The 25,176-nt window shown below is 39.4% G+C and overlaps 1 protein-coding gene across 3 annotated transcripts in view; it reads left to right on the forward strand.

The window, feature by feature from the left end:
- The first annotated feature begins 12,664 nt into the window (after positions 1-12,664).
- Positions 12,665-25,176, forward strand: part of DAAM2 (dishevelled associated activator of morphogenesis 2) — a 202,906-nt gene continuing 190,394 nt past the window's right edge. For 2 of the 3 annotated variants that reach the window (XM_031504231.2, XM_077781857.1), the window contains exon 1: positions 12,666-12,774. The gene's annotated coding sequence lies outside the window, so the exon portion shown is untranslated. Of the gene's footprint in view, positions 12,775-12,891; positions 12,954-25,176 lie in introns of all 3 variants that reach the window. The other variant, XM_031504232.2, reaches the window with a different exon arrangement.

Below are 25,176 nucleotides of genomic sequence, written 5' to 3' on the forward strand. Positions count from 1 at the left end.
TAATCCTTCACTTTAGATGCAATAATATGCTCCAGCCAGGTGTGCCAGACATGAAAATATTTACAGTTGGTACCTGCTTTTTTATTCAAGGAAAAAATTAAGCTGTGGAATAATTAAACAATATGTTCAATTTTGCAAGCACATCCTGCAGCGAAGCCAGAGAAAATGGCTTCTTAAGTAGTGAGGCACTAAACACCTTAAAATACCAAGATCAGCTTTCCCACTGAAGTTTTCCATGTGCCTTGCTGTAAACATGACAACACTGGTTTTCCCCATAGACTTCTGTGAATTAAGAGATGATCTCTTTGAAATGAACTAGAATAGCCCTCATGGTAGCACAGTGCATCTGTACCTTAAAACCTCCTTTTTCTAGATATTTTCAGTTAATGAAAGGAAACAAGAGGTTTTGTTTAGTTGTTTGTTTTTTTTTTTTTCCTTTTAATAGTCAGGTTTTAGCTCAAAATATCCCAACTACTATTGCTTATTCAACTAGTATTGCAAATTCAGCCTGGTCTAGTGCCCTGGGCAGGGAGGTTGGAACTAGATGATTTTTCAAGTCCTTTCAAACCTAGCCTTTCTGTGATTTTACATCCAAATCCCAGATACTTTTAAGGCTGCATGATTGTGTCATGTGTGGACATGACACATCTGCAGTTGAGAAATCTCATAAATGGGCAAGGGTTGGTATCCAGGGACTGCAGACCTCAGTTACTTGCCAGTGTGAGAATTACTCAGACTTCTTGTCTGAGTAGTTGCATGAAAATACAAAATGTTCATTTACCCAGCATTGATCTTCTGTCTCTAGCTAGGCCGTGAATTGTTACTTAGTCATTGTTTAAACTTCTCTATAATCCTTCACTTAGGAATCCCCAAGAATATAATGAACTAGTGAGTTACAATTGTCGTGGATTTGAAATTAATCCTCATCAAATTAAAGCTTTATCTCAGACCCTAAAATTATAAGAATGAGTGACCTGTTAAAATCAGGTAACATAACCTGCATGTTACCTGTTTTTAACATATGGCTGAAAAAAACACAGGAAACTTTAACCAGCCAAAGGTGAAAATAGGATAAATCCCCTAAGTTCATAACTGTACTGCACTTTATGTTCATTATTTATTCTCCAAACGTAAGTCTTATTGTAAGCATTGTCAAGAGTTTCAGTCTTTCACAGGTTGTTTACAACCAAGATGGTGAGTTATAAATTCACATATTTAAATTCCACATACTGTGGATCCTTGATTCAGAGACTAAGCTTCCTAAAGGCCATGGTGGTAATTTGACAAACAAATATATGTTAGCAGCAATTTTTTTAGATTAAGTCATTATTGAGCTAATAGCATATATTTTACTGGAGAATTGTTGACAAAATCATTCTTCTCAAGTTTGCACTATTCTGTGACCTATAGAAGAGGTCAGTGGTTTGTACATGCTCCAGCCAGATTTTTTCCAGAAATAATAATCATGAAGTACTAGATATGATATTTGAAAACGGATATATCAGATTGTTGACATGAATAATGAAAATTTCAGGCGGCAAATAAATGAATTTCTGAGACTTTCTTCAGAACATATTTTTTCTTGCAGATAACTAGCACACAGACAATTTTAAAACAGCAGATAAGATTTTTAACAGTTACTGTCCTTGAAAAGGCCATGATTCTTTGGACTAAGAAAAAAACATTTTGCATTGTATAAATCTAGTAGGATACGTAAGGACTATTACATTTTCAGAGATCAATGTTAATCCACTGAGATGCATGAACAACAAATCCTATTTGAAAAATAACAGAAACAACCCTAAATCTCTGTCTACTACCTACATTCAGAGAAATAATATCTTCTTCACTCATGAAGAGACATAAACACATGTTCATGACTCTGATGAAAACAGACGTGTTCACTCATGAACAGATAGAATAGCACTGGTCTTTCTTAAGTGGGATAATCCAAAAGCCTCCCTTGAGACCTAATTGTCCTCCTAGGTGAGTCACACGGCCAGCTCAGCCACTAAATGGTTGCCAGCAATATAACATTTACTTTTCAGTAGAGCTTATATTATTTGCAGTTTGCATTGAACAACTTCTCAGAAGAGTCACATAACTAAACCATACAGTCTGGTACAAATTACAAGCTACAGGAGGACAAAACATCTTACCTTTGTGTTGGAATCTGTGGTATTGATGATTCTGAGACTGTAAAAAATCTCTGTCTTTCAGCCCTGCTGCCAAAGAAGCCATAATTGGTCTGTGCTGGTTTCCAGGTTGTTTATTCTGTTTATCTCTAACATGTTCTGCTGCCCTGCCCAGCTCTGTCCTGCAGGGCAGTGTGTGGGGCTCTGCCCTCAGTGGGATGTGACAAACATTAAATACCAGAAACTCCCTGGGCTGGATTTACAATAACGTGCCAATATCTGTCACCTACGTTGGACAGTGTGTCCCCAGCCTGAACCAACAGAAAAATGCCAACACCACAGTGAAACATGGAGGGCATGGAGAAGGAGAAAAAGGACAAGGCACACCCAATTTCCTCCATCTTGTCCCCTTTGGACCCCTAATCTAGAATCCTAAAATTTTACTTTTGCACCCATGCCACACTTAATTATTACTTATATCAAACACTCAGAGCTGGTAATTCATCCTGTAAGACTGAAAACTCTTTTCCATGGACAGAGATCACAGCCAGTGTCTCTGGGGGCTCTGTCCAGGGGGCTTCCTGACCCTTGCCAGGGTCCCAGACCTTCCAGGGCAGCCAGAGGGAAGCCCTGGATTCCCACACATTCAGGTGATAGTGTTATTTTGGTTCATATTTAATAGTTTAAGAACAGATAATAATTGAATCCGGAATAGCAGTTTAAATATGTTAATTTTTATCTGCTTCTGTTATTAGTTATCAATTGGTTTGAATTCTTGTTTTACAGTTTTGATATATTTTGCATGCCCTCATAGGGCTTACCTAGGCTCCATTGTATGCCAAAGAACCTCCACAATTTTAATCCCATATTGCTGAAGTGAACATGGTTTAGAAGTATGGAAAATTATGGCTGCAGAAAGAAAATGGGAAGGATTGTATAACATCTCAGAAAACACCTAGGCTGTCTGATAAGCAGTTCATTAGATTATGTATTGGAGTTTCAGAATAGTGCTGAGTAAAACTGAATAATGTTGAATCAAGGAATGTAGAAATAATTGTTTTGCCTCACAATTGTTAACCAATTTGTACAGTTATTGAAATATTTTTCTTAGCGTTTTAAAGTCTCCAGATGCCAAATATGTATCATGATTTTCTTCTGCTGCCCATAAAATTACTTAATGAATATTGGCTTGCAGGATTATTATCCTTCCAGCTAATTCCCAATTCAACTCAATTTGCCTTTTCCTGGGCTTCTTGCCACATTCCGGTTTTCCCTATGCTGTTGATGTTACATAGGACTGAAATGTGGAATTATCTATAGTTCAAAAAAAGAATCAAGATCAAGTACCTTAGGCTTTTGTGTTCATCTATTATTAATGGACAGTAAATGCAAACATGGATAACAAAAGGCAAGGGATAAGCACATTTAAGTCAGATCAGTTCCAAGAGAAATAATTTCAAAACTTGTCAAACAATTCTTGAAACATAGAAGAATAATGATTTCCCATAGATCCACTGTATATATTCTGGCACTGTAACTTTCCCTTTATGAAATATTTTTATAAAACTTGAATAGCAATTTCCATTGGAAGATCTCAAAGAGATTTACAGACATTAACTAAATCTGAATTGTAACACTAGTGTGAAGAAAAAAAGCCGGTTTAGCTATTTGTTGTAAAAAATATCTTTGCCACAGTCTGCTGCTTTATGCTCTCCTGTCAGCACTAAGGTTCACAAAATACTTCATTCACCAATTCCTAATAATTCTGCTGCATTTGGATTCCTTTTACACTCCCTAATTTCTGGGGATGCTCATGGGCTAACCTCTCAGATGAATGAACTGTCCTCAGAGGGCTTGATTCTATGTGATCCCCCCTGCTGCTTCCAAACATTGCTGCACTCCAGTGGTCCTGTGCTTCTGGAATGACTTCAGAGAGCTGCTGTGCATGCTTGTAATACAGTTATTTTTCTCATGTTTCAGAGACAGGCAGGAAGTAGAATTGTCTTCATTCAGTTTTTTCAGGGAAGCCAGGCATCAATGCCAGTCGTTTGTTGGCAATCTTGTAGTTGCAATTCACCGGTTAACAGCCACACAAAACCCAATCACTCTCTGCAGGTTCACAGGACCTTCCATACCTTCTAGCCCTCAATTTATTTCTTAAACTGGTATAATTTTTATCTAATCATATGTTTAAGGTTTTAAAAAGTGTCCTTCCTCCAAATATCCTATTATTATAATCTCATAATTGTCAGAATCTGTGGTATTGATGATTCCGAGATTGTAGAAAGTCTCTGTCTTTCAGCCCCGCTGCTAAAGAAGCCATAATTGGTCTGTGCTGTTTTTCAAAGCTGTTTATTCTTGCTTATCTCTAACATGTTCTGCTGCCCTGCCCAGCTCTGTCCTGCAGGGCAGCGTGTGGGGCTCTGCCCTCAGTGGGATGTTACAAACATTAAATACCAGAAACTCCCTGGACTGGATTTACAATAACGTGCCAATATCTGTCACCTACGTTGGACAGTGTGTCCCCAGCCTGAACCAACAGAAAAATGCCAACACCACAGTGAAACATGGAGGGCAGGAAGAAGGAGAAAAAGGACAAGGCACACCCAATTTCCTCCATCTTGTCCCCTTTGGACCCCTAATCTAGAATCCTAAAATTTGACTTTTGCACCCATGCCACACTTAATTATTACTTATATCAAACACTCAGAGCTGGTAATTCATCCTGTAAGATTGAAAACTCTTTTCCATGGACAGAGATCACAGACAGTGTCTCTGGGGGCTCTGTCCAGGGGGGTTCCTGACCCCTGCCAGGGTCACAGACCTTCCAGGGCAGCCAGAGGGAAGCTCTTGATTCCCACACATAATATTATAATTCTTACATATAACATGATAATGCATGATTTTATGTCAGCTAGAGACTGAGTATTCAGAGTATTTGAGTATTCAGAATTTTGGAGAAATTCTCTTATTAGAAAATTGTGTTTTCACGGCTTGACAAACTTGATCAAGGGCAATTAAATTGTTATACCTTCCTAGATCTGCCAAATTAATGGTGGGGGGCGGAAGGTGGGAGGAGAAGGAACAAAACATTTAGGTGTTAGATAATTCCTGTATCTAACTGGGACAAGAATCTTATAGTAACAACTTTTATGACACGAAATCTGTGAAATGAACAAAAAGTTATACAAATATTTGTTTAACTGTGCCACCTTTCTGTCTATACTTGAAATTATCAAAGGAAATACAAAAATCAAAAGTACAATAACTTTTTCTTTTGTGAAACCAGTTAACAAATTTTATCTTAACTGGTTCATCATTGATAATTTCACCAATCGTGTGTCTTCTGTAAATGGTTATAGCAGAATAAAATGGACTATTTTAGGGCACATTTGACAATATGTTGTACTTTGTTCTTAGAATATGCTGAGCATCCCAATTTTGTTTATTTTAAGCTGCTTTGGGATCCTAAGGACCACACTATGGGATTTAGGAGACAGTAGATTTAAACATTTGAAAATTGTTATTCTGGTTTATTTTTCAGTATTTCCAGCTCGTTCCCAGCTCACTGGGGTTTTGTGAAGTGTTTTTGTCTGTTATGTTTTTGGTTTTTTTTTTTTTTTTTTTTTTTTTTTAATTTAAGAACAATAGCTATCCCATTACATAATGTAACCCATCACCCACCCACACACCCACCCAGCATCATTTCTTTACTTCAGACACAAAATACTGGTGCTGTGGGATATTGAGTATGTTGAACCATGTGTAAATCAGCAGTGACTAAGACCCTGGAAAAGTCAGTATGCTTAGTGTATTTTTGTAAAACTGTTTCTTCTTGCCTGTCTTCACTAGAAGACTAATTATACTCTTGTCGTATTTCACTGCCCCCCCCCAAGACCAGTCTAAAACCTGATTCTTCAAATGAGTATTGTCTATCTTACAAACCAGGACATTATTCTGTCTTCAAATTTTCATTCATTTATAATATTAGGTTTTCTTCTGTCTAGGAAGAAGTAAATGTAATCTGGACTTTGGTGGCCTTCTGTTTAATCCTGTAAAGTGACACATTTCTATACAGCACTGTGTAGGTGCTGGAAACAGTGTTCACAATAAATGTTAAATGTCACATGAGAGTGACTTTGTAGTTGTGGTACAAAAGAAAATTTAATAGGTACAAAAGAAAAAGAAATGCCTATATGTTTCATTTTGTTCTGTTTGCTTGTTTTATTTCTTATATGATAAATCATTAGGAAATGTTTTTTGGCACTAACAATCATGGTCCTGTACTCTGACCCTATAGACAGGCTGTCTTAATTTCTTCTTCTGCAGGTGGGGTGGTGTTGGAACTCAAAATGTCCCTCAGACATTTTCGGATGTTCCAGGTCCAGGTCAGAAGCATTTGAGACCCTGGCAGGCAGCTGGAAACAGCTGTGATTTTGGATTTGAGCCATGGAATGATTTACCAACAATGCAGGAAGAACAAGAAGTCACAAAAGTTTAGATATTATAGTAGAAGTAGTCACAAAGTAAAGGGAAGAATTTTGAGTGCTGTACAGGAGGAATTTAAGTCCTGTACAGGGGGGCTTTAGTTTTGTACATGGGGGTCAGAAGTTTTAAGATGGAGGGATTTGGGCCTGTCCTGTCCTCCCTCTTTCTTCTTCCTTACCTCCATGTTCTTGGTGATGTTGGCACTTATGGATTGGTTTAGAGTAGAAAAGCACCATTTAATATAGGTAATAGGCATTGGGGAAGAACTATAAACACTTAACACATAATGTACCATATAAAAGAGAGCAGCAGCCCTGGGCAGGGAGAGAAGAAGCAGTTGGGAGTCAGAGAGGATGTCAGGGTGTGTGTGTGCCTCTGCCTGAGCTGCTGAGCAAACCACAGCAGCCCCAGAAGAAACAGAAGACTTCTGAGCTTTTTTTTGAAAGCACGGGTTGGAGGAGAGACTTTTTCACCACACGGAGCCACCCGTGACTGAGAGGTGAGCTCCGGCAGGGTGGCACACAGGGTCACTTTTGGCTGATGTGGTAATAAAATTTGGGGCTGAAGCATAGCAGTTGCTACAGTTTGTATAAATTCCAAGAATACTTGTGCCAAGACTATTTTCCTATGTCCATAATACTGCAGCATATTTCAGAAGCAAAGCTCAACAACTTTCCTATGTTTTCCTGCCTGAGAAGACACATGAATATGTCACAGCTAAATTGCGTTGCTTGTTGAAATGGCAGCTTCACAAGAGGAGAGAAGTACAACATGACAGCATTGGAGTAAAATTGTATTCAGAGGACTTTGGGGATTATGTTGATCTCTCAAAAATTCAGTAGGATTTCATGGAGAGAAGTTTTTTAACTGTTGGTAGTTTTTCCTTTAATTAGCAAATAATACAGAAAGAGCTACAATAAAGAGCATAAGCATTGATGAACCAAAACACCTAAAAGTGTGCAAGCACAAAAATTGCAGCACCAGCTCCAACTGTGTGCTTGCATTTTTAGGTGCTTGCTTCATCACTGAGCTTGCATCAGGCTCACATCAACTGTGGCAAGAGCTGCAAGGAGAGAGTTGTCTTGAGCTTAATGTCTAGAACTGAAATGCAGGCAGCTGGACCCCATCCCATGTTCTGCCACAGCTGTTACACATGGCTAGTGGCTAAACATATCTATATCATAATACATTTGCTATCTATAATTTTTAAGGATTTGATCTTCCAACCTTGACAATCATTCAATATAATTAAAAATGTGATATAACTAGCTGTAAGTTATTACTCTTTTCAGGTTTACTGGTTCAACTCTGTGGGCCACTGATGTACTTTTGCTTTCATGCCCACAAAAAAGGTTTTCTGAGTTTTAAACCATTGTAGGAAGTGACTAAGGATAATTGCCAGTCTAATAAGCTCTCTTGGCTTCCTGGAGTCTTTTAAAAATAAATCTTTTTGCAAGAAAAGAGAATGTCTAGGAAATAAAAGAAAAAAATACCAGTCAAGACACTTAAATTTGATATATTCTATAGAATTGAACTCTCGTTCCTACCTAGGCTCCCCTGTAATACATGATGATTGCTGTTAATATGGTATATAATTGCTGGCATTTATACTGAGTGCATATGTTTTTCTCTGGGTTCTTTGAGGCATCTCCACTTTAACAGTTGTCACTACAGTATGTGACTAAAAGAAGCCAAGAAACTGTTATCCCACAAAACTCTCAAAGGAGCCTGGTTAACCTGAATTCACTATGCAGTTTTTGTTAGAAAACAAAATGGATCTAAGATAGCTCTGGGAATAGCTAGTCAGGTTGTGATATATTACAAAATGTTGTTTAATTCTGATATTAAATATCTGCAGAACAATTTTAGTTACCAACTGTCCAAATAGTCTTGCCTACTCAATTTTCTTTGGTCTAATTGACTTCTGCAAAGGAGTCAGAGCCTAGCCACAGTTCCCTGTGTGGGACAAAACTCGCTCTTTCCTGCCTCCTATTCTGTTGGTGGTGGAGGCAGGCTATTCTCAGCTAGTGCTGCCTTCTATCCACTCTCATGTATAAATACTGTCCATCTAAGTTGTTGATTTACTTTGAGAAGTCCAGTCTGTGCCTCAGGCTCTGAGTTCAGTTTCAATGTACTGCAGAGATGAAGGTTCTGTAAGTCTTACTCTACTTAACCCTGCATTACTTTTCATTTGAAATGTTCCTTCTATTGCGTGAGCCTTATCTTCCATGATTCTGAATTTGTGTTTCCTCTGATACTGGAGGAAACTGAGTCTAAAATGCTGTCAATTCATCACTATACATTGATTATGACACTCAGACACTTCCTGTGCTCTGCAAAGTCCTTTGTGGCTAAAGAAATGCCTCAAGTACATACAGTATAGCTCCAGAAAGTGCTTTCTTCCCCCTTTCCTGATTAGAGTATGATCCCTTATACAGTTCAGAGGTAGCTGTGGTAGTATCTTAAAACAATCCTTCTTGCTGGCATATGTTTATCTGCAGCATATCACCAGCTTTCCTTCCACTTAAACTGTTTACTAATCCTTAGTAAGCCATGATGCTGCTTCAAGGCTTGGAAATGAAGATTCCTGTAGGTAGTTTCCCTCTGGTCAGTGCAATGGAGAATTAAATCTGAGGCCAAGACTACACAGTGAATAGAATTCCATCATTCAAAATGAAAGGAAAATCACCAGGTGGATTTAAAAACTAGGGCCAAGGCTGTGTGCATCTGAGGACAAAGATAGGGCTCTCTGCATACTTTGGTGTTTGCTATTCTTTGAAACATGTGTCATGACTTTGCATTTCCTGAATTCAGTGGGTTGGAAAAACACCTGGCAGATTCCCAAATTGAAATATATGCAGAAATAACATACATAGCAATACCAGTGCAAGGGAAAAAAAAAAAAGAAGGATCTGAAATAACCTCATACTTAAATGTGTAAACTGATCAGCTGTGGGGTTCAAGAAAGAATTTCTCTTTTCTTCTCTCTTCAACCACTCATCCTTATGTAATACTCCAGCCCACAGCTGGCTGGATGTAGTGTGTTTTCCATTCTTCATTCTCTGAATCATCAGGTATCTAACCACTGCTTGAGGCAGAGTATTAGACTACTGAGCTGAATGGACTGTTCCACTACGGCAGCAAGAATAGTATTTGTAATGGGGTTTCATTTCCTTTGGCTTATTATTTTGTTATGTAGCACTAAGGGAGTGACAACTGGACTTCTACAGTTGCTCATGTGAGCATGCATTGGACTGGTTGGATCTGAGGAGCACATGCTGTCTTGTTTCAGTCATGTGCAAGTGATGCAGAGGGTTTCACTCAGTTCTCTGTATTTTCTCTGTGTTTTAGGGCCAAGTAGTGCCTATACTTGTGTTGATCCAGTGCCCAAAGTTGATTCTCCTCACCCTCCAAAAGTGCCTGTGTCTAGTGTCTTTTGGGAGAATTCCTGTTTTAAATAAATTCTATTTAAAATGAAACTTTTTTTTTTCTCTTGCATGAAGAATCCCAATCTAATGGAAAGGATCCTTAAGTATAGGAAGCAGGAGTACAGAATGCCCACAGAAGATTTCTTTGTGTTCTCATATCATGGTGTTGTGTTCCAGAAAGAGCTTCTGTGTCATCTTGTGGTATTCAATTCAGAGGCTATGAATGTACAACTGTACAACTGGCTGTTCTACCTTTCATTTTCATATAGAAATGCACCAGGTTCATAGAGATATTGTCTTAGTCCATGGTAGTTGGAATGTTACAGCATTCCTGATGGGATGAACATTTCTACCTTAACAACTACATGGTAAGGGGCATATCCCTTCAGGACAGAAATGAAATGTGCTGCTGGACACAGGTTAACTGTCACTGCCCATGTCACATATGGGTAAACAGAGTATTTCAATCTTGCTGAAAAATCTTTCAAAATAAAGAAACACCATTTGTTTTTGGCTCAGCCTGTAAGACAGGCTGTGGTTATTTATGCTTTACATCTGTGTGATGGTCAGGATTTCCATGTTCCTCCTACTCCACTCTCTAGAGAGAAGATGTAATATAATCTTATAAACTAAACAGAAGAAAAAGGAGTCATGGATGGCAAACACCAGGAGTCTACATGTTCTTTAGAGGAGCTGAGTCAATGAAATCTGGTGGAATGTGGAACTCCCTGCTAGGAACAGCTTGGGTATCCTGCAGAAAATCACTCTGCCCTTCAGAGTTCCTGCTGGAGATCCATGGGACAAACTGCCAACAGGTAGCAATGTAACTCCAGGGTTGATCTTTAATAAGATTAGCATGCAGCATAACAAGGCAGGGACTCATCCCTGAATGATCCTTGTTGATGCTAAGTAGACAAGTGACAGATCTCATAGCCAGAGGGGACAAAAACACCACTTGGTCAGTGCTTGGATTGCACTGTCTAAACTGGCTACCTTTAATTTTTCTTCTTTATATAAAAAAACATTTTACTTCCTTCGATTGACTGAATACTGCTTTGGAACTGGGATAATTTTCTTGTTCCTCCATCTGCCAGATTCTTAGATCCATCTTGTAAGTATAAAAGTGGGAATCTCTTCAAAGAGATACCATTTTATTCTGGAATGCATGTCAAAGCTTTTGGTCATAGTGATGATATTTAGTGAAGATATTACAGTGCATGGGGAAAACTGCCATTAGAAAGTTATCAGAGAAAATGTAATTTTAAGCCTTTGGAAGTTGATCAGATGATTTTTATTGATTTGAAGGTGATAAAGGTAGAGCAGAAAACAGAGAGAGAAAAAAAAAAAAAAAATATATATATATATATATAAACCTAGTCCACACAGCCCCAGATGGTAAATTTGCTCTGCTAGTAAGTTGCACAGAAAAGAACCTTGGCACATTTTGAAATAGCAATTGCATCTCCAAAAGTGGTACCAAGACATATACTTCTTAACTGCTTACAAATGGAAATGATGTGGTATAAAAATAACCAAACCCAGTTGCTTATAATAGCAGCATATTTGTACAGTCCTGCAGAAAATGTTGAATAAGTTTTGAAGTTAAAAAGGTTTGTCTGTAATAAAGCAAAGCTCACTCAAGGACTTTCACCATATATCACTTCACCTTCAGACTTGCTTCATCTCTTAGATGGGACTACTGATACTTACAGGCTTATAACCAAGCTCAGCTCCTAAATACAAAACAAAGAGGTTTTATCAGTCCAAATTTATCACCACTTATCTCAGAAGGATTATACCAGGAGAGCATTTCACTCTTCAAGTACTGATTAACATTAGTGCTAACACTGTGGCTTTTGCTCTTCCCTTCCATGTAACACCTAAGTGGCTTTCACAGCAGGTGAAAAGTGTCATACTGTACAGTAGCAAAGGAATAATGGAAAGATGCAAATAGGCAGAGCATAATAGAGATCAAAGAATAGATTAATTTTCTGAGCTGGTGTTTATCTATGACACACTTCCAGAGAAGATATATTGAAGCTGGGAGGCAAAACGGCCAAAATGGCCCACATGCTTGAGAAAACAATCTAGAATGGGTTAGTGCCAAACTGAAAGAGGAGGTGGACAAGGTGCTTGTAAGGCCCTGTTTTAGTCCTGTTTTAGTTAAATCCAGTCAAAGCCTGGATGCAGCAGAGGGCTGTGGGCTTGGAGTGTGTCTGTGAGAGACCTCTATTTCATGCTTGATTCAAACCCTGTTTAAGCACAGCTGAGTGACTGTAAAACCACTTTCCAAATGGGGACTTCCATGACAGATAGTTATAGCATGGGTGTGGATATAATATACCATGGACAGAAAAGTACAGGTACTGCCTTTTGCCAGGAACTTAAACAACCACATCTGTAGTTCTCCAGTTTCCTCCCTGAGCCCCTTGGAGGGGTTTTCTATCCAAGAGTGCAAAAATTACAGATCCCCCAGACTACAGCGTTAAATTCACCTAGAGAAACATTTAGATTGTTCATTATGGAATGAACAATGTAAAATGAACAGGGTGTGTGACGTCAGAGGAGTTGGAGAGAGAGGCTGGTCTGAAAGTGAAAACAGCAGCAGTTCCAGTCTCACTCCAACAGCAGTGCCAGCAAGAGGAGCAGTGCAGGCATTTCTCTCTGAGGATTACGGGGCTGCAGAACAGGGAGGATCCACGCAGAGACACGGCTCCTACAGTGTAAGTGCAGCTGCTGCAGCAAAGCTTCTCATGTTTTTGCTTGTTTTCAAGAACAAATCCCTGATAGTACTGATTGTCTTTCTTTCTAATTTTGGGTTTTTTTCTTCTCCTTTGAAGTATCCTGAAGCCAGCTTGGCAGCACACGCAATTCAGGTTTACTTTGATTGCTTCTCCCAAAGGTATGCAGAGGGGCTGACAGTGCAGGCTTTTGCACTCTTCTGTATGTGGATGGGGTGACAGGGGATGAGGGAGGTCTGAGGCGAGCGAGGAGGGGATGGCCATATTTTTAGAAGACTAAAAAATTAACTGAAATTCAGCTACTTCATGTTCTGGTAGCAGGAAAGGAAAATCCCAAATAAGCCTCAGCCAAAAATCAACTTCCTTAGGCAACTCCACAAAGGAGGATTTCTTTTTTAACTCTTTAATCCTTTGTCATATTTTTCAGCAAGCAGTTCCTCTTTCCTTATGAGGATGACAGGAAATTCCCTGGCCCCTGACAATGAAGTCCTGTCCCACTCTGCCAAGCTACTGGTGATAAAAAATACTAAAACAAGTAAGGGGAGTTATTTGGCTAAATCTGCCAAATTTAGCACCTCGAGCCTGTACTTGCTTGATACTGAGGGCTCTCCAAAGAACCCTTTGCTTCTGCAGAGAAGATGTCTCTCACATCTAAAACCTAGATGTACCAGGCTCATACATGAACCAGTCACATACTACAAGGAGAATCTTCCTGCAGATACTAATACAGGCACCTGGTCTAAGTCCAAACTAAAAGTAGTGATTCTTAGTAAATTTTTTTTATACCTCTGCAGTCCAGAGATTCCCAAGCCTACTCCATAAGAAGATGATGCTTTCAGTGGGGCACACAGCTGTATCTATTGGCAATTAAAATTCAATGCTACATTTAATTAACCTTACGTCCTGTAAGGTTGAAAACAGCCTCACACCTGGGTGTCTGCTCATTCTTCAAGTGGAGAAGGGAGCAGTTCTGGGGACAGCTGTGTAGGCAGCTGTCCTCTTCATTGGCATCTTCTCTAATGAGACCCGTAACAGAAGCAGCTGGCTTCCACAGGAAGAGTTTGAGGCCTCCTGCATGAAGATGACACACTTTGCAAGCACTTGTAACTGTAGAAAACTCATGGCCAGCAGGAGCATTGTTGGCCTGTGCAGTTGCTGGAAGGAGAGATGATGCCCTTGAGCATAAACACAAAGCTGGGCCGAGGAGCACAAGCCATGTGGATTACACAATGCTGTCCCCATGCTGTTAGCAACTGGCTTCAGCCAACAGGCAGTCACAAGAAAGGCTGCTGCAAGTCAGCATTCCCTGCATCAGGCTGTTTAGACAATGGGAAAAGTCTGCAAATACTTTTCCTCTTGAGGGTGGGTTATTGGGGCATGGAGGAGGCAATAAAAGAGGAAAATTGAGGGGTGAGAGGAGGGAGGGTTACTGGGATCTCCACTGGGTATTGAAATTGAGCAAATGCAGTAAGGTGTGCTGAAAACAGCTGCAGGTGGATGCAATCACTGTGCTGGCTCATGGAATGGAGAGAGCTTTCACTGGGCAGGTGGTCAAGGTCTAATCCCCAGTAAGGGATGCCATCAACTGGAGAATAAGCAATCACTGATGCATGTGTAAGGGAGCATGAGCTCTCAAGAGCAGATCCTGCAAGGAGGTACTTTGGAAGTGAAGTGTTCAGGGGAAGACTTGGAAGGAATCATACTGGGATATAAGATACTTTGCTATGACAGATTAGAATTTTTTCATCAACCCCATTTATTTCTTACTAGGTTTTGTTTTCAATGGGCCTAGCATCTCCTTTTCCAAGAAGCTCCTTTTTTTCTTAACAACAGCCTAATCAAATTGGCTGGCAATGTAAAAGAAAAAGAATTCTTAAGGAATGTAGTAACTTGATAGAAATCTTTATGCCCCAATAAAAAATTGAGAGCTGTCACAGCCAAGGCAAATGTGTGGAGCCACAAACACTTTTTACCCGGTTCAACAGTTAGTCTCTCTGAAGTACTTTAGGTAATTTAGAACTAATATATTCAGGACTGCTGAAAGCTGAGACGGTAAGAAGAGGAGCTAAGGAGGAGATAATTCCATATTTGGGGTGTTTTCATCTGACTGCTTCCCATCTGTCTCATTATTCCTCTCTCTTTCCTTCAGCTCAGCATCCAGCAGGTTAGCAACACTACCTGTAGGGATTTTCTAAGTCTGGAAATTCCCTGTGGGCTGTCAGTTCTGGTTCAACAGGAAGGTTGTACACTGAGTGGAAGGCTGGGAATTAAAACGGGAATGGAGATATTGATCTGGCAGGACATAAACACAGTTCCAATGAGAATGCATGGGTTTTAACATCCTTGAATTTGGATGGGATTATAGTAGCCAGGAAATTGCTAGTTCTTCTATGGATCAACTTACCCTGGAAGCAAGATAAAAAAAAATACAATATGAACAAGGCAGGCATCTTTTCAGTTTTGTTTTGTGGAACAGAAAGCTATTGCCTGTTGCAGCTTATGACAGTCAGTGTAACCCTGAGGTTTTAAAAGTCTATATTATGTGTTACAAAGTGAGGTCTCATGGTTTCATAGAGCTGAGTGAGCAAATTCCCTGGATAGCCTAGTGGCTTTACCACACCATATCACTTGTCTGCTGCTATCACTGCTGTTTGTTTTAGTTGTGCTTCTTATGTGTAGTTCTGTTCATACTGAAAATCAGTCACAAAAATTTTTCTTACCAAGTACAGATATGAGGTGCACTTACTGTACTTCATTGACAGGGAGGCTCATCAAGAGTTGAATAGCATCTTGAAGGGATATCCAAAATTGTTTCGGTTTGCTCCATCTGCTTTAGTCGATGTAAAATTTCCCCAGGGTCTGATGGTATCCAAGAAACCCATCTAGTCCCTCCAGGCCAGCCATCTGACTTAGAGATTGAGCAATCAGGGGACACTATTTCCTGACACATAGGGGAAGGATGTGTGGGAGGCTTGGCTTTCAGCACTTTAGTTGCTGTGAATTTTCAAACCTGGGTCAGTCCTATGGAGAGCTGACCCTCTCTCCCTTCCCTGCCCTTGCAACCCCCGGGCAAGCGCAGCATGTTCCTAAATTAAAAGAAAGCTGACTGCTCTTATTTTCATTGGATGAAAGAGTTTATGTGTATTTTCCCATGCTTTTTGGTTTGTTGATTATTGACGATGGTGTCTCATGTGGCTTTTCCATTTGCCAGTTGTGATCCCTAATATCACATTCCTTTGAACTCAGGCATGTGCAGAAAACTGGTCATTTTCAGTATACATACTAACATGCAGTAGGTCTGAATAATTTATCATATTTCTGCAATTACACTTAACAATGACATTACTTCTGTTTGGCACACTTCTGTGTCGTTATCAGGCCAAGGAATTGTTATCTTCCAACCTGAGTGACCTGAGACACAGAGAGTGCAAGTCATTTCTCATCTCGTGAAAGTTTTCTGGAGCTTTGTATTGTTCAAGAAACTTACTCCATGCTTCAATTCTAAGTTCAAGTAACATCAGAACTTAGTACAGAGAAACTGAGGCCCAAGCTGTGCAAAGTAACCTGTAATTTTGGCTCTTTATTTTTAGTGCCTTTAAAGACACCAAGACACTCAAAAACTGAGGCAGCCAAAATTATAAGCTGTTTTTGAAATGCTGGCTGAGTGACTTGGGCAAATCTACAGAGTGCATTTGATTGCATGAGAATATGCTCACATACAGAATCACAGAATAAAGAGGTTGGAAGAGACCTCTAAGATCATCAAGTCCAACTTATGCCTTAAAACCCAAACTAGACTATAGCACCAAATGCCAAGTCTAGTCTTTTTTTAAACATATTCAGAGATGGTGATTCCACCACCTTCCTAGGAAGACAATTCCATACTTCTTAAAGCAGAGGAACTCTCTGAAGGTCTGTGAAACTACTGCGAAACCATGTTGCTGGAAGCTCCAATGAGCTTTGGTGTGTCAGTTCTGTCCTCATGGTCTATTTTTCCTGACAGGATGTTCCCAGCTGTGATTTGCTGAGAGCCACAAAGGCACATGAACACATCATACCCTGGGCAGTGCTGTTGGTAGAGTAGGCTCAAGCTTAGTGCTGTGTGTTGTTAAATGGGTACCTGGTGATGGTCAAACAAGCTTTTCCCTCCCTGAAGCTTTGTGTCTGGTTTATAATTTTAATATTTTATAATATTTTATATATTTTATAATTTTTAATATTTTGCTCAATGTTCATGCTCCCTGTTAAATATATATTTTCAGTTTCCTACATGGTATTTCAACACTTGAGATTTTGGCTTCTCTGGTGATTTCTATGGTGTCAGATAATGTCTCCTAATAGTAGGAGTTTACTAGACACAGGATAAAATCTATGGTGACCAATGACAGGACCCGAGGGATGGCCTGAAGTTGTATCAGGGGAGGTTTATATTGGATATCAGAAAAAGGTTTTTCACCCAGAGGGTGGCTGGGCAATGGAAACAGACTCCCAAGGGCTGGTCCCAGCACCAGCCTGACAGCTCAAGATGTTTGGACAATGTCCTCAGCACATGGTGTGGCTCTTGGGAATGGTGCTGTGCAGGGCCAGAAGCTGGACTCAATGATCCTTGTAGGTCCTGTTCAACTCAGAAAATTCTGTGATTCTGTGATTCTGTAACATGGAGTAGCTCAGGGTTTTTTTGACTTTGTTGAAAATTTATTCTGATAGCACAACAGGCTATCAGTGATAGCAGTGATACCAGTGATAAGGCTTTTCTGGAACTAAAAATTAAGGACTGCAGGTAAAAAGAAGGAAGTAGATAAGAAAGGGATGAGATCAGAAGACTTGCTGGAATTCAAGGAATGGGAGCTGGGGATCAGAAGGATGTGTTTAGACTGTGAAAATGGAAATAGATGTAACCCTGAGGAACTGAGAAAACCTTTGGCAGCAAGAAAGAAATAGGCTTCATCTCTGAATAACAAGTGCTTGCTGACATCCCAGTAATAATTGCTGAAGTTGTTATTTCTGCCCAGGAATTTTGAAGTTCACATTTGTTTTGGTTGGAGAGCATTTTTTTCTCCACTGTGTCCCAAAACGACTAAAAGCCAGGCAATGTATGTGCCAGCCCAGCTCTTCTTTGAAATGGGGACAAACCTGATTTGTGAGACCCAACAAGTCTATTCTGTCTCCTTGGTATAGTACTTTTATAAAGGAGGCATAAACAACTAATTTCTACTGTTTTATTGCTTTTATTATTCAGACAGTGAACAAGCCTGATTTGGGGGTTTTCCATATTGTTTGCTGTTTGGAGGGGAAATCTTTTTAGCTGCTTAAAGAATTGGATTAATAAGCTGTGAAGTCTTAAGAGACAGAAACTTGTACAGTCCCCTATTCCTCTTTGAAGAATATGATCAGGTACAATTCAACATTATAAGATCTGACATAAAGATGTGTTCCCAGGACAGTTTCATAAAGTAAATACACAAACCCAGGCACACAAAAGAAGGAACATTTTTGCCAAGGAGCACAATTCAGGTTGGATTTATTGTGAAGAAATCATGAAAGCACACATTTGAAGGTTTAAGAGCACATGGCAATATTGTCTTCTCCTAAGAAGAGGGAAGAGGTGAAATGTCTTGGAGAAGGGGTCCACTATTAAGCATGATAATCTAGCTATACTCCCCTCTGCAAGTCCTAAACTGAAAGGATTGAGCAGAGGTAGGATCAGACTATATGTGGTATTTTTATATGCTTTCCCTAAACATCTGCAGCTGACCTTTGCTCTGAGATATGGTACTGGTTTAGCCAGACTTCTAACTCTATGTAGTCAATTTTATATTCCTGTGGTCTTTGTGAGAGAAAACAATGTGAAGATCCTCTGATGTTTCAGCAGTCATATCTGTAAGACATTGACTGAGGAAGCTGACCAGACCAGAACCTCCAGAAACTTCTTCATATTTTGCACTCCTTTAAGTATCAAGAATGCATGTGAAGAAAGTATACCTTCATTTTTTAGCACTATCTCTGTCTTCTTGACATTGAAAAAAGGGATAAGCATCTCTGTGTGTTCCCCAGTTGAAAAGTAGATTACAGAGAGTGACAATTTTTCAGAAAAGATTTCACTTGCTAAACCTTCTCTAGTTGTTTTTTAGAGATATTTTTTAGAGATGTATTTTCTTTTTCATTTAAATATTTCTTAAAATATTTCAAACAGGCGTACTCATCAGTAGAATATTGTTGCTGATACTTTCGTAACTAACAAATATTTGAGTTCTTCCATTTTCCAGGAAAGCTCAGTGCTTTAGATTTTTTTTTTAAATTTGGATATTTTTAAGTAAATCATGCTGGTCTTTAAAAATCATTAATCTCTTTGCACGCTCTTGGTCCTGCACTGCCATCTGTTTTCTTTCAAATCTCCAGAAGACTGTGACAGAAATATGTGGGAATCCATGTTGTTCTGCATCAGCCTGCCAATTCTGCTCCTTTGCTTGTCAGGTCAAAGCAAACAACCTTTTCAAGAAGGAATGAAACAACTGGGAAACTGTTTAAGCATCTTTGTCTCTGCTGATCCTTGCATAGAAGTTTCCTGGACTCTTCTAGAGGTGTAACATGATTTCCCTTTAACATAAATCCATTGTTTTCCCCCTAGTGTGTTATAACAGTCCATTCCCTCTGAAAACATGTAGTCAATAAATCATCATCCTACAATACAGCAAGTTCTGTACTTTCCATTGGTTTAAGATCAAACCCTGAATGCTGTGGGTATTGTATGACATTAGTCAGATTGTTTCTGATAGAGCTGGGTCATGTCAATGGACTGTTCCTATTTGACCAGAAGTTAAATGCTGAGAATATTTTCTTGTCTGCAGTCACACATTGTATAAAAGTGTGAGGATAAATCACACAGATATATATATAGCAGATAAAGTCAGAAATTTGTTGTTCGCATTCAGCACTTTCCTCTAGAAAATTTCCAAGCACTTTACAAATAGTAGTGGATTTAGCATTTTGGTAAACTGAGGCACTTAGCTCAGAATCCTGCAAACTAAAGGGAGTCTGTACTATCACAAAAGTACTCTCACTGCAGGTAGGTTAGACCAAATTTTTTCATACATCTTTGTGTCTTCTGAAATATTATTGTAGCAAAGATATAGTTACTATTTAAAATATTGTGACATAATCTTAAACATTATATTGCTTTTAGTCTCCTGTCTATAGACAAGCCATATATTCATCAAAATCATGCTTCTCTCAGAATGCAACAATGTCACCCTATTGCAGAATGAGAATTTATTTCCATTTTTACTCTCTCCCTCATATCTTCCCAGAGCCTTTAGTTACAATCTCCCATTCTTCCTACATTCCACACTTCATTAAGGTTTTTGCCTGTATTGAGACTATGGAACTTAGGTACTGCTGATAATGGTTGTAAGAAAATTTCCCTACTAGGTGGAATGGTTTATTTGTTAGATAAAACATCTGTAGAGAAGGCTTTTCAGGATATCATTCTTCCTTACAAACTTTAGGAATGGAGCCATCCGCCAGTGCAGACAATTTTGGTTTTCTTACTGAGTCACTGACCATTAAGCTGGGATGCCTGGACTGTGAGTACCCTCCTTAAATCCATTTGGCAGAATCCTGACCCCCCTCCAGGCAGGTGACCCCCATCAGCATCTGCACAACAGATGAAAGAAAGCAAGATCTTGACCAAACATGAGGGGACTTGAGTCCTTTGCTACTTTTGCAGCCGTGTATACAGCGGGAACCAATTAAACTGTTTCTAACAGCTGAGTGCACAGAGAGACAGTTGGTTTTGTTCTCACTTTTGCTCTGATGTGTCAGCATCCTCCTGCACTGCTATGCAGGGATAGAGTAATAACCATGCTAGGGCCCTGCCAATATGAACTGTCTTCCAACTGTGCCCTACTGAGATATGAACTTGCCCTCTTTGCTTGTTTCATACTTTCACTGCCCTGTGGGTCAGGCGTCCCAATGAGTGAATCTCTCTGGCTCTGTTGTAGAGGCTCTGAAATGTGTTGCCAATGCCAGAAGTACAAAGCTTGACCTCAGCCTTTCATCGTCAGCAGGATTCAGGCAGCCTGTGTGAATGTTACAAAGTCTTTGGCACTCACCATTACTAAATTATCAGGAGAAAAACAGATGCGTTTTCTGACTGAAAAATTCTGAAATTTTCCTTGGGGGACCTATGAATTGTTTTCCAGCTGTGTCTGGATTTATCTAGAATAGCTTCATGTACCTGCTGGGGGACATGTGTTGTACTGTAAACACCCTACTGTGTCCTTCATGACACATTTTCTGTTAAATCAGAGGCAAAATTAGCAAGTGACTCCTCACTGTCTCATACCCTGCTTACTTTCAGTGGTGATGTTTACTATGTTCACATCTATTGGGATATCTCTAGGGGCCCCTACACTTTCTGATTTACATCCATTAGTGTAGCTCAGCTACTGTGGAATGGGAACCTTACCTAAGGAAATACTGTACATACAAATTACAGTTGACCTATCATAATATAGCAACATTTTCATATGGTATCACTGTACTTTTATCAAAAAGCAATATAAGATTGCCACTTTGTTAGTTTTGAGAATCAGTTTTTCAATTACTGTCTTTGATTTTTCTAAGATACATAAACATACAATTCAGATTACATGCATATCAATATTTAGTTTTTTTTTCTAATTTTAACATAAATAAAATGTTAATATTTAGCTTTATGTATTTTTAGTGACAGAGAGGACTACATTTTATAATCTCTAGAATCAGTTAACAGAAACTGGGAGATCAGGAAGATGATATTATACCTCTGTACAATGAAATATATAATTTGTCCTTTTCAGCTGCTTTAAACTAAGAATGACAATTGCTGCCTCACTTCAGACTGGGAAACTTGTCTAATTGTTTCCCACTGGTCACTTGAAAAGGCATATGTTAATGTGTGATGGTTTTGGAATAAATGTGCTGTGTAGACTGCAGGACTACGTGTCTATGACACAGTTGTCTATGATTGTAGGATGTGATGACCTTGTAGTCTTATACTGCCATGAGTGCACATGACCCAGCTGACCACCCTACAGACTCTGGTGACATGTGTGAGTGCAGCAAATTAAAATGGAAGCAGATGCAGAAAAAGTACCCTCTGTGTTTTGCCTTGTCTTTTCTTTGAGGCATGTTGCCTGAAGTCTTTGATCCAAATAGCCTGCTGAGGAAACATGTCTCTGAGCTAGGCTGGAACAACACTGGGAAAACTGTCTACAGTTCTGGATACTCACTGCTAAGTGGTTACACAGTGGAGGAGAGAGATAGGCAACTTTCATTTTCCCTTTGAGCCCTTTTTAGTTGAGGCCTCTCAGGATTCTTGAGCTCCTACATGAATAAACCTTATTCACAAAGAAGCTAGAAGGAGTTGGACAGTTTGATTCCAGACTGGGGGGCAACACCTCCAGAGAAATGGGAAAAACTCTTTAACTTGCATTAGGAATTCCTTAATTGTAAAATTTAGGGCTAGCTTCTGTTGGCTGACCACTGCCATTAACTTGGGGCACGTGATTTTCAGCGTGCTATCTATAGCTCTGTCTGCTTGCTTGCTTGCAATGGAACACCCAAGGCTGCACAGAACTATGTTTCATTTCTTAATTTTCTGTACAGACTGTGAATTTAAGTCCATGAGTTCTCTAGGTTCCTATATTTGTTGCATTTGGAATTTTAAATCTTCTCACCAACATTTTGGAGGTCTGTTTCTAGGGTTGAATTTTGCCACTTGATGTGGATCATACGTGCTGCATCTTGTGATGCTATCAGGATGGGAAATAATGGGACCTGTAGCCTCAGTGGAGCTCATGGAAAAATTCATCCGTGGGTGTCACAGAAGCAGTTTTCCCAGTTCTTTGATATTTTGTCTAGAAAATCTCCATGCAGAATAAGATGCCACGCTGGATTTGTTTAGTAGCTCTGGGCTTCAGTTATCTCTGAATATCCCATGAAGCTTTAGGGTCACAGCAAATGTTGTACTGCTCCTAGGCAAATGCAGCCAGACTGGAGTTTATTCAGTGGTCATTCTGCCTGGCTCTTAAAACACCAACTTCACTTTTACATATTCACTGAGACACAGTAATCACTGCATTATACCAGTGTCTGAGTATCTGACACACCCAGTGATTTGTTTGCAGACTTTCACACACCCTCGGAGCTGCTACTTCTTAGTTTGGGTCATTTTTACCATGTCTGTGTCAGGTGTCTTTTTCCCTCCAGATATTTTTGGGTGCAGCAGGTTGAGAGGACAACACAAGTCTGCCTTTTGCAGCTCACCTGTGTTGCACCATTAGAGAGGATTAAAACAATCAGGGAACTGGACTGATTATTGTAGGTGCCTTCCAACTGAACTGTTTTAATTTTACTTCTAGTCTCCTCCTGCTGATGGAAGGCTTTTTGTTGCTGTTAAGCTTGGTTTGCTTTTTTTTACTTTTTTTTTTCTATGTGGCTTCTACCCATGTGTTTACCATTGTTTATTCTTTTTGCCATCCTTTCTTTATGCAGCAGAGGAATATCATAGCACTGAGGACCTAAGATGGTAATAACTAAACCTCACCACACTGAACCACTGGGCCAACAGAAGCCTTTTATTTTTCTTACTGTTGTTTGGTATCAGCACAAAGATTTTTTAGACTTCTTCTTGAAATGGTCTTTCCAATGTGTGGTTATGTTTATCAGTATTCTATGACTTTTTTGTCTTGTTTGACATACTGAAGGTTCTCTGCTGCAAAACGTGTCAGAGGTGACTAAGTTGCTCCTTGTCCTGCCTGCTTTGCTATTTGTGCTGAGCCAAGTAGTCTGTGCTGGGTATGCAAGTATGGAGGGTGAGGAAGGGCTTCGTCAACTCAAGGAAATTAATGAGTTGTAGGTAAGAGCTATGATGCTGGTTTGGCCAATAATTACAGGCTGCAGACTTCACAGGTTCCAAAAGTTAAGCAAACTCCATCTTGCTTAATACTTTGATGAAATGCTGAAGGGTATGTGAAGCAGTGCTGATCACTTAGAGGCACATACTGATTTTGAATCAGGTCTAAGAACAAAATCTGGGGAATTTGGTATTATAGGATATCAAAGTTTCTTGTCTGTGCTCTACAGTGCTTTTGAACACTAAACTAGTAATCTGTGAGGAAAAAATACAACAGTTTAGGCTATCAGAAAGCATAACTTATAAAATAAAGTAACAATTTTGGTCAGTGCTTTATTTGATTTAGCAATATACATAGTTCTCAGATACTTATGATTAGGTACACTAAGAATGGGACACAGCCTAATATAACTGACTGATTTCTAGTTTATTTTTGTCTTATGGTTCCTTGTTTCTCACTCAACACAGATTTTAAACAAACTGTCCTCTTCCAAAAATTGTTAATATAGATGGTCCCTTGGACTCCACAGCTCTGTGTCTGGGAGTTGGCTTCTACTGGTGCAATTAAACAACAACATTTACAAAAATATTTCTTATCTCTTGATGCTTCAGTTTTTGTGTTAAACATTTATATAATTTATGATGCAACTCAAAACACCACAACTCTAACATATTTTGGCTTTAGCCTGTAGGGCTTGGGTTTTTCTCCACAACTGGTGAGCATACACATCACCAGTTGACTTCAAAAGAAATTGTGGGTGCAGAAGCATTCAGTCATTTGCCCAAGGTCACAGTGATGATCAGGATCAGAGCTCCACAGAGCAATTCCTGGCTCCAAGTAAATAAACACACATGCCAGACCAGTAGAAACTTCTGAGCTGTGCAGGGATCTTATGTAGCTGCACCTTTAGAAGTGGGTCTTGTCTTTCATGGTCAGATTTAAACAGGTACAATTTTATAATGATAATAGCTATTGCCACCTGTGCAGTGACAGTAACTACCAGGTGAATAGGAACTATTGTATGCTATTAAAAGTGTCTTTTCAACTGTAATGATTGTTTTTGAAATATCACAGCTTGGGAATAGCTTGGAATGCTCCTTCTGTGTTGGCTTGACCTACCTGGTTGCAGTGCTTCATTTTATATCTCAGTTACCATGACTGACCTTGCACCAAAGATGTGTGTGAACAATCAGCAAGCCCTGCTGATTTTGTTGTTTTTTTTTTTTTTTTTCCTGTTTTTGTGCAGTTTTTTTTGTTTGTTAGTTTGTTGGGGGTTTTTTGGTTGGGTTTTTTGTTTTGTTTTGTTTGGGATTTTGTGTTTCATTGTTTTTGTTCCTCGTATCTACTGCAGTAAGTTTAAGGCTTACTATAAAATTTAACAGCTATAGAAAGCAGCATGTTGGAGTGCCATCACAGCCTCGTTCTTCCTTATCAGCTGAATTGGCTAGGAAGTTCTGACTGCACCTTTTCACAAAGTCCACGAGTC

This window comes from Lonchura striata, chromosome 3, assembly GCF_046129695.1.
Source record: "Lonchura striata isolate bLonStr1 chromosome 3, bLonStr1.mat, whole genome shotgun sequence".
Lineage (NCBI taxonomy): Eukaryota > Metazoa > Chordata > Aves > Passeriformes > Estrildidae > Lonchura > Lonchura striata.